General features: G+C 34.6%; 1 long non-coding RNA gene across 2 annotated transcripts; it reads left to right on the top strand.

Annotated features, from left to right (window-relative positions):
• The first annotated feature begins 7,163 nt into the window (after positions 1–7,163).
• On the top strand, positions 7,164–8,121 carry LOC141844710 (uncharacterized). 2 transcript variants are annotated; one of them, XR_012603178.1, is made up of 3 exons: positions 7,164–7,345; positions 7,742–7,874; positions 8,034–8,121. It is a non-coding gene; the product is annotated as an uncharacterized LOC141844710 (long non-coding RNA). The 2 variants fall into 2 exon arrangements; XR_012603179.1 differs by having other exon boundaries at positions 7,164–7,399.
• The last annotated feature ends 347 nt before the right edge of the window (positions 8,122–8,468 follow it).

Below are 8,468 nucleotides of genomic sequence, written 5' to 3'. Positions count from 1 at the left end.
TTTTAGAAAGTAAAAAGGTTCTCAAACTTCTAAATTTGTTAACTCTTATATATTATTTTCCTCTAAATTTATTTCAATTTATTTTTATATTAATTAATATACTTAATTTTTAATAATTGAATAAATTAATTAGGATCTTATTATCCATCATCCTCCCTATGTGTGACCTCTCTGTAAGTTAGAGCTAAGTCTCACACGTGTGACTCTACCAGAACACAATGATAGTATACGTCAGTGGTGCAAACATTTGGGTCCTGTATACAAATCTTTTGTTTATCGATTTAGGTATATATGTTTTAATTGATCTCTAGTCAGCGTTAAATTTATTCATGTCAATAAAAGATGGAATCCGCCATCTTAGCGACCCATACGATTAGTCCCATGATCATCTATAAAGAAGTAAATCAAAAAACTATAATTGACCACGACGGAGAAAGACATTGCCTCGGCTTCGTTGAGATTCGATCTTTGCCCACTTCAGTAACTCTGCTCCATCATAACCAACTCAACTATACCTCGGGGGTAACATGATGCTAAGCGATGATTTTTGCCTCCGAGGTAGTGTGTGATGATAAGTGATAAGATGGAATAATCAAATGATGGTTCAATTCTTTCAGGGTATATTATACGCTCGTAGTGTTCGAACTATTGATGACGCTAGACTGTTGAGCCATGAATCTCTGTGTTTTATGGATTTATTTGATGATCAGTATGTGAGATCATTTGATGATTGATATGTGAGATCAGATCGTCTACCTTCAAGATTAATCAGATCATAAGAATTAAATACCTAGATCAATTAAAAAAATAGAAGTGATAGTTATTTTTCATCTTATATTATCAACATGACATGGATTAGTGTTATGCTACTAGTACATGTGGGAAATTCATAGCCCTAAAGGGAGCTTAGGTGGGAAATTGTATTCGAAGTGGTCGTGTTCGACTATGCATTTTAATTGTTAGGCAAAGAGTTTAGATTTACTGATTTTATCTAATGTGTATGAAATTGTGTAGGCACTTGATAGAGTACACACAGAGTTCACATAGCTGCACTTAACATGATCAACTTGATTGAACTCTTCTTTTGTGAGACCGCATTGAAGCGTCTAGGTTGCCTTCGCGTCAATCTCGATCTTGCACTTTGTTGTGGTGTCCCACTTCTCACATCGCTATGGGATGTTGTCGGCGTCGGTTGGGAGTATGAACCCAGTCTGAATCACAATCAACATTTTCACCTGTGTCTTAAGGTGGTACTCCATCCTCCCCTTCTAATAGATAAAATCCTCTCCAAAAATAGAGGGAGTTTGGCGATACTGTAGCCTTCTTGATGGGCCATTTACGTGTGCAAAGAATTAAACAAAAATATGTACTAAGACTTGGTCTTAAATTAGCAATTCGGAAGAAAAATAAATCAAAAATTTATAGCGACGAAAAAATTAATTTTGTTTGATTAGTGGTTGCACTAATTTCGAACACCCCTCGCTCTGATACCAATTATAAGATCGAGTTGAGCACTATAGGTGGGTGAATAGCGCGCTCGTCATGTTTTCACTTATTCAAAAATTTCACAAAAATCAGAGTATGTATACGGAATGTAGTGGAAATAAAAGAATATAACACTTTTATTTACTTAGTTCACAACCGCAGGCTGTTATTTCAAGACCCATGATCCTTGATCGTTTTGAACGAGCAATTCACTATTAAACTCTCCTCTTATGAGAAGGAGTTTTTGCTTTTACAAAAGAACACTTAGGAACGATAAACCTTTACCGTCATAAGAGTTTAAGTACAAAAGCGAAATATAAATTTTATCGACTTATAAAGTAGATGTGCAATGCAGAAATTAATGCAACTCCTCGGCGTTATGACAACGTATTAGATGTGTTGTTCACGTGTAGGAAGTCATCGTAGTAGCGTAAATATTTTCTCCTAGGGTTTCCCCTTGCGGCTTCATATAAAGACCGATCCGGGTGCTTGAAACTCCTCTTGAGCTCCTCCACATCATATCGTTGATCCGCTTCTAATACTGACTTGGCATCTTCCAGGCGATTGTATCTCTTTCGGGCACTTGGATGCTAACGTGGAGGTTGTCGGATCAACTTTGACTCTGCAACGCCTATCCATATCTGGATGCTGGAGCTTTTTTGAGCGCCTCGAGGCTGAGATGTCCCGACCACTGAGAACTTGCCACTTCATCCGCTTTGCTAGCCCGATCGGTTAGCGTCCGAGCGTCTAGATCCCTTCCTAGCGCCTAGACCGTCCGATCGTCTGGATTCAGATTAGGGCACCCAGAACTCAAACTTTCGGTCCCTCCTTTCCTACATCACAAAGTTAGCCCAGAACAAAATATAAGCATGAAATTTGACAGTTTTGGCAAACTATCTAGTTTTGACTTTTAGATTTCTAGTGAAATCCTAGTCAGACCGACGCCTACTATTCTCCTTCCCCGGAATGCATTCTCACCCACTCCTCTATGGATAATTTACCTTTTGCCAACTCGGTCCTCTAGATCTGTTGGACTTTTACTTAGCCTTTGATCCTCGACCCTAAGACTTCCATCGTAGACGTCTGGTCCTCTAGACCCGTCTAAACTTTTTCGCCTGGTGCTTTGATCTGTCAAGTGTTCCTGTCCAATCCTTCTGACCAGGACTTCTTTGCCTAGTCCCCTTAACCAAGACTTCCTTGCTCAGTTCTCCTGACTAGGACTTCCTTGACTAGTCGCAACTATGACTTCTCTGTACTACCTACACACTTAATTTAGCTTATTAGTCTACTTCACAGACTTAACTTGAACTCTTTGCCATTATCAAAACCTTGGTTTTATCATCTGGTGCTCCTTGCACTAACACTTTTATCATTACATCATCATACATATCCTTAATTAGTTCAATATATGTTATGCTAATACCTTTCTTTTTTAAAATTCTTCAAATAAATTTTTTTACGACTCTATTATAAATTTTTATTAGTTGACGAATACCATATGTAAGTCTTATTTCTGTTTCCAATAATTTTCAATTAGTTATCTAAGAAAATGTAAAGCTTCTATTGTTGACCTTCCAAATATAAATCCAAATTGATTTTCGATTACCGTGGTCTTCTTTTTTAGCCTTTTTTTTCTATTACTCTTTCTTAAAGTTTTATGGTATGATTCATTAGTTTAATACCCTTATAATTTATATATTTTTATATATCTCCTTTATTCTTATATAAGGGATTAAAGTATTTATCTTCCACTAATCAGATATTTTTTTAGTTTTCAATATCAGGCTGAATAACTTTGTAAGTCATTCAATACCTTATTTCCCTAGACACTTTTACACCTCTATTAAAATACCATCTAGTCCAACTATTATTCCATTTTGTATCCCATTTAAAACTTATTTTATTTCTAAGTTTAAATTCTATAATAAAATTTTAAATTTCTAAACTCATTTGACTACTTAAATTACCTAAGTTAAGTTGGTCACCTAAATCTTCATTAAAAAGTTGATAAAATACTTGTTCTATCACACTTTTATTTCCTTATCATTTACTAATATTCTGTTGTATTCATCTTTAATATATTATATTTGGATAAGATTTATTGCCTTCCTCTTTCTCTCACTTTAGATATTCTCTAAATGTTTCTTTCCCTATCTTTTGTATTTAATTTTCGATATAAGCATTCAAAAGTTTCATTTTTAACTTCATTCATTACTTTTTTGATCTCTTTCTTAACAAATATATATTTTTAAAAAATTTTTCATTCTTACAAGTATATAATTCCTTATATGTTGTTTATTTTTCTTCACTTTTTCATGTACTTTTTCATTCCACCATAAGATTCTTTACTTACTGGTGCACATCTCTTTAACTTACTGAGTACACTTTTGATTACTATTTTCAACTTTGATATCATCTTATCCCATGTCGTATTCGAGTTATCGTATATTTCTCCTAATACATGTACTTCTATCCTCTCCATAAATATATTTTGCTTTCCATCCTTTAACTTTCACCACTTAATTTTAGGAGTTATGTATATTTTTCTTTCTATTGATATTATACTCGAGGCATATATTCAATATTATTAACCTATGTTGGATAGTTAAGTTTTCTCCAAGGATGACTTTACAATCTTTATAAATTTTTCTATCATTCTTTCTAACAATAAGACAGTCAATTTATAATTTATTATTTTAACTTTTAAACATAGTATTCATCTCTTTTCTTAAAAAATATATTAGCTAGTATAAGGTTATATACAATCGCAAAATCTAATATAATTTTTCCTATTTCATTTCTTGTTCCAAACTTATAATCTCCATGCATCTTATTGTTAGTGTCAGCCCTTAGTGTCAATCATGAGATGATTATTTAAGGAACACATGTATCATATTCATTAATAAAGGCAAGGTTTGCTTATTATATTTATTTATTATCCGTACTATATGAATAAATATAATAGTGTCCTTAAGTAGTAGTTCTTGTCTACAACATATCAACTGGTTGAATTGATAGTGAGAGTCTGTAGACATATATCGGACACTACTCTTAACTATTCCTAGTTGAGCATTAATATGCAAGGACAATATTAATGCGTTGAGACTAGCATGCAGATCAATTGATGACTTAATCTCACAAGTCATGGATATGTGATATCATGTTGACACATGTGTACATATTAGAGACTATGTACTGAATTGACCCGCCATGAGAATGTTTCATAAATCGTTATATGGATGTCATAAGCATTCTCATGTGACTATTGGTATGAATAGTCCTTAGACCTGGAGTCACTACGGTTCCCTACATAATGAGTTGTATACTTTAGCTTCGTCAAACGTCACCTGTAACAGGGTGACTATAAAGGCGATCACTGGGTATGCAATAAGTTATGCGGAGGGATGTGAGTGATGTAGATGAGATTTATTCCTTCTATATGACGGAAGTGATATCTATGAGCCCCTTGATAGAGTAGGACTGCAAAAATGCATGATCATGCTCGAATAAGTCAATATGAGATATTAAGCTTATTTGATTGAGTAGTCTACTTGGAGATTAAGAAATACATGATTGATAGAGGATGACAGAGTCTATGCCTCATTGATCAATCTAGATATCAAGGATAGAAGAACTGAATCATACAAGATAGTAGTCACGGAAAGGTTGTGTCGGATCTTGACATTCTCGTCACTTGGGTAGCAATGATGTATTGCTAGATGCTGCTTATTGCTTATGTCTCTAAAATGGTTTTAAAGACATTGCCAACGTTACGAGAACCTATTGGGTCACACACTTAGAACATGTGATTTGGAGATGATTCATATGATAAAGCATTGGGCTATTAGGTTGAGTCTAATGTAAATTAGACTCATTGAGTGGGACTCAAGTCAATTCAAATTGAGTGAGACTCGAGTTGGACTCAAGTCACTTCGGATTGAGTGAGACTTGAGTTGGACTCAAGTCAATTCGGATCTATTAATTAAGAGGGTTGCATGATCACTTAAGAAGGGATTAATAGGGTATTAATTCCATGGAATACCAAAAGGCAAAACCCTTGATATTCCATGGTAATATATAAAAAGGGATGAGAGGCTTTTTCTTCCACTTGGATGGTTGTATGATCTTCTTCCTCTTCACTTCTACCTCCTTGGCCGAATCTTATTTTGTGGCTGGCACCGCAATTTGATTCTTCTCTATCTCGGTGTTCGTGTGAATACTGTGGAGGCGTGAACACACTGATCGCGCTGAGATCCGCCAACTTTTGAAGGCAAAAGTTGCTGTCGGGATTGCGAATGGCTCGCATCGAAGGTAACCTCGATCCAGTAGATAGAATTAATAAACGAGTATGGTTTTCACATGGATCTTCTAGAGGGATCCTTTTCCGCTGCATTTATGCGGTTAAAAATTATTTTTTGGCGTATATAGATACCTACACTTATCATATTTCTCATTTGTTACTCCTATATATCAATTTAGATCTTTTCCTATTTAAATTAGTCCAGTTGGCGAAATATTTTAATCCTACTTGAAATGGATATATGCTAATTACATTAATAATTTCTTTTGTCAAAATTATCTTGAGAGGTATAATCCTATCTCCTTTCTTACTATTCCTATAATTTCATTTAACGAACTATCAATAATAATATCTATTCTATTTCTTATTTTATTCCTTCCTATATATCATAATTCAAAATTTAAATTCTCTACATCTTTACCTTCTTTCCTTCTATTTTGAGAGTTATACATATAAAATATTTTTTTAATTATAATATCTACTATCTCCATTTAAAGAGTTGCAATAATATTAAGATAATTTTTGATAGATTGAGAGAGATTTATGTCTGAAGATAATTAATCTAGCTAGTTTTACCTGAGTAAGTGGGTGTGACTACACCTATGTAAGCGGGGTTAGAGGGATATATTTAACAAAAAGCATAAAATGGGCACCTTACATTCTTTTGATAATAATTGAGACATTTATTTCACGATTCAATTAAAAGAAGACACTTTTTTTTATTTTTCTTGCCAAAAACCTATAAAGGCTAGCAAAAATACCGATTGAGTTTTAATAGTGAGTATCACACAATGATTTATTTTCCAATAATATTACATGGATACTACTTGTGTTTCAATGATATGATAATCAATATATTGAGATAATATCTTTTTTTATCGTGATTAATTGTAATTTTTTGATTTATTTTTTTTAAGATGATTATAAATATATTTGTGTGGGATCATTAGGTTGATGAATATTGCCTTTTTACTAAAGATATGACAATCACCACACTTATATGAAAAACCTTAAATAAATAATGATGGAACATAAATACAGTATATTATTTAGATTTCTGTTATGATTATCAAATTATCTAAAATAACACAAAAAATGAAATAATCACACTATTTTCATTAAATTGTGCAATCACATGATGAATGTGATCGAATAACAAGGAAGAAAACTAAAGAAAAAATTCATAGATTCTCATCTAGTGGTCAAAGTGTGCCGAGTTCAGGAGATCCAAGGGCTGTAATTGTGCCGCGTTAACAATGTCAATGTGATACGCCATTGGCCATCAAAAGTACGGATTAATGTAATTGCTAAGCAAGCACCAAAATGCCGATATAAATTTACCAAGAGAAGCGACTTGGCATCGAGATCCGCACTCGATCTGCATCGTTGCGCTCTCCCTCTCCCCAGTCCTCGCGCCGGCTCCTCGATTTGACGCTCGTTCCAATCTTCGCCTATCTCCCGAGATCCGATCGATCGAACTCCATTTCAAGCTGCCGCTGCTTCCGCCGCCTCGCCTCCAATCTGCATCCTTCAAGCGTTTGCCGGAGCTTCCGCCGTCTGGTGCGCCTCTTCCTTTCTTCTCCTTGGTTATTGCCCGGATTCGGCCCGATTCTGGTGAGATCCGTCAGATCTTGTGTGTTTTCGGCGTTTTACAATGGTGTTCCTACTTGCCTCATAGGGTTGTTCTATTTTAGGTGAATCTAGTATCGTCCTTAGCCTACTTGATCTAGATCGGCCAGTTCCGTAAACTACTATACTGGTTACTTCTATATAATTGTTTTCTTTTTACCGTTCTGCATGCCAGCTTGGGTCTGCTCTGTCTGGGTTTCACTAATATTATGAATATCTACATGAAAACCATGACATTGTGATTTTGTTCCTGGTGATGGACCTTTTTGTATGGGCACTGGCAAGATCGTTATGCGAACTACTGACAGTATGATTTTGTGCTTGTAGATATGCCCAAGCAGTTATGATGTTCGTTGTGAATGAACTGAACTAGTTGCATTGATGTTTGAACTTCCTTTACCTTCTGGTACTAGTCCTCATCTACGTCGTGCTGGTAGCCGACCTACTTTTGCAGATCAAGGTAGAATGAAAAATCAATTTGAAGCCAATTCCTTGACTCTTACTCCATTTTGTATGGAATTTTATCTGCAATTGTGCTTGTCACACGTTTGACTTTGCATGTTTTTATTTCCAACTGAACTTCGAGGAATAGTTAGCATTGGGTTACTTTTTCTCACAGAGGTAGATGAGATGAAGGGTCCAAGCATAGCAGTCTCTAGTGTTGTTATGATGCCATCACCAATTTTTTTGTGGAGGTTCAAGGTTATTTTTTTGTCACAGTTTTTCCAGTTTGTTCTATTATACTGAGTAAAAGCATGATTTTTGTGATGGTTTTCTGATTTTGAAAGCCATACATCTGCATTCTCAATTTCTTTTGACTAAAATAAGCACCTATACTTGTTCCTAACTTACCTTAATAATGTTGTACTGGTTAAAATTATAAAATTGATATAAAGTTGATAATTCAGTAGTGTACAAGCCAAAAGTATGTAAGAAAGAATCTGTTATCTATTTTTCTTCTTGATCAACTTTCCTTAATTTTCATTTTGAGGTACTTGATATCTTTGAACAATTTTTGGAATGGTAGTTTACTTGGTACAAATGGTCTTTATAT

This window comes from Curcuma longa, chromosome 14, assembly GCF_044706935.1.
Source record: "Curcuma longa cultivar G26 ecotype Majalengka, Jawa Barat chromosome 14, ITB_CL_G26_1.1, whole genome shotgun sequence".
Taxonomy (NCBI): domain Eukaryota; kingdom Viridiplantae; phylum Streptophyta; class Magnoliopsida; order Zingiberales; family Zingiberaceae; genus Curcuma; species Curcuma longa.
The sequence above is the reverse complement of the archived record's forward strand: the minus strand, read 5'-3'. Positions and strand labels throughout refer to the sequence as shown.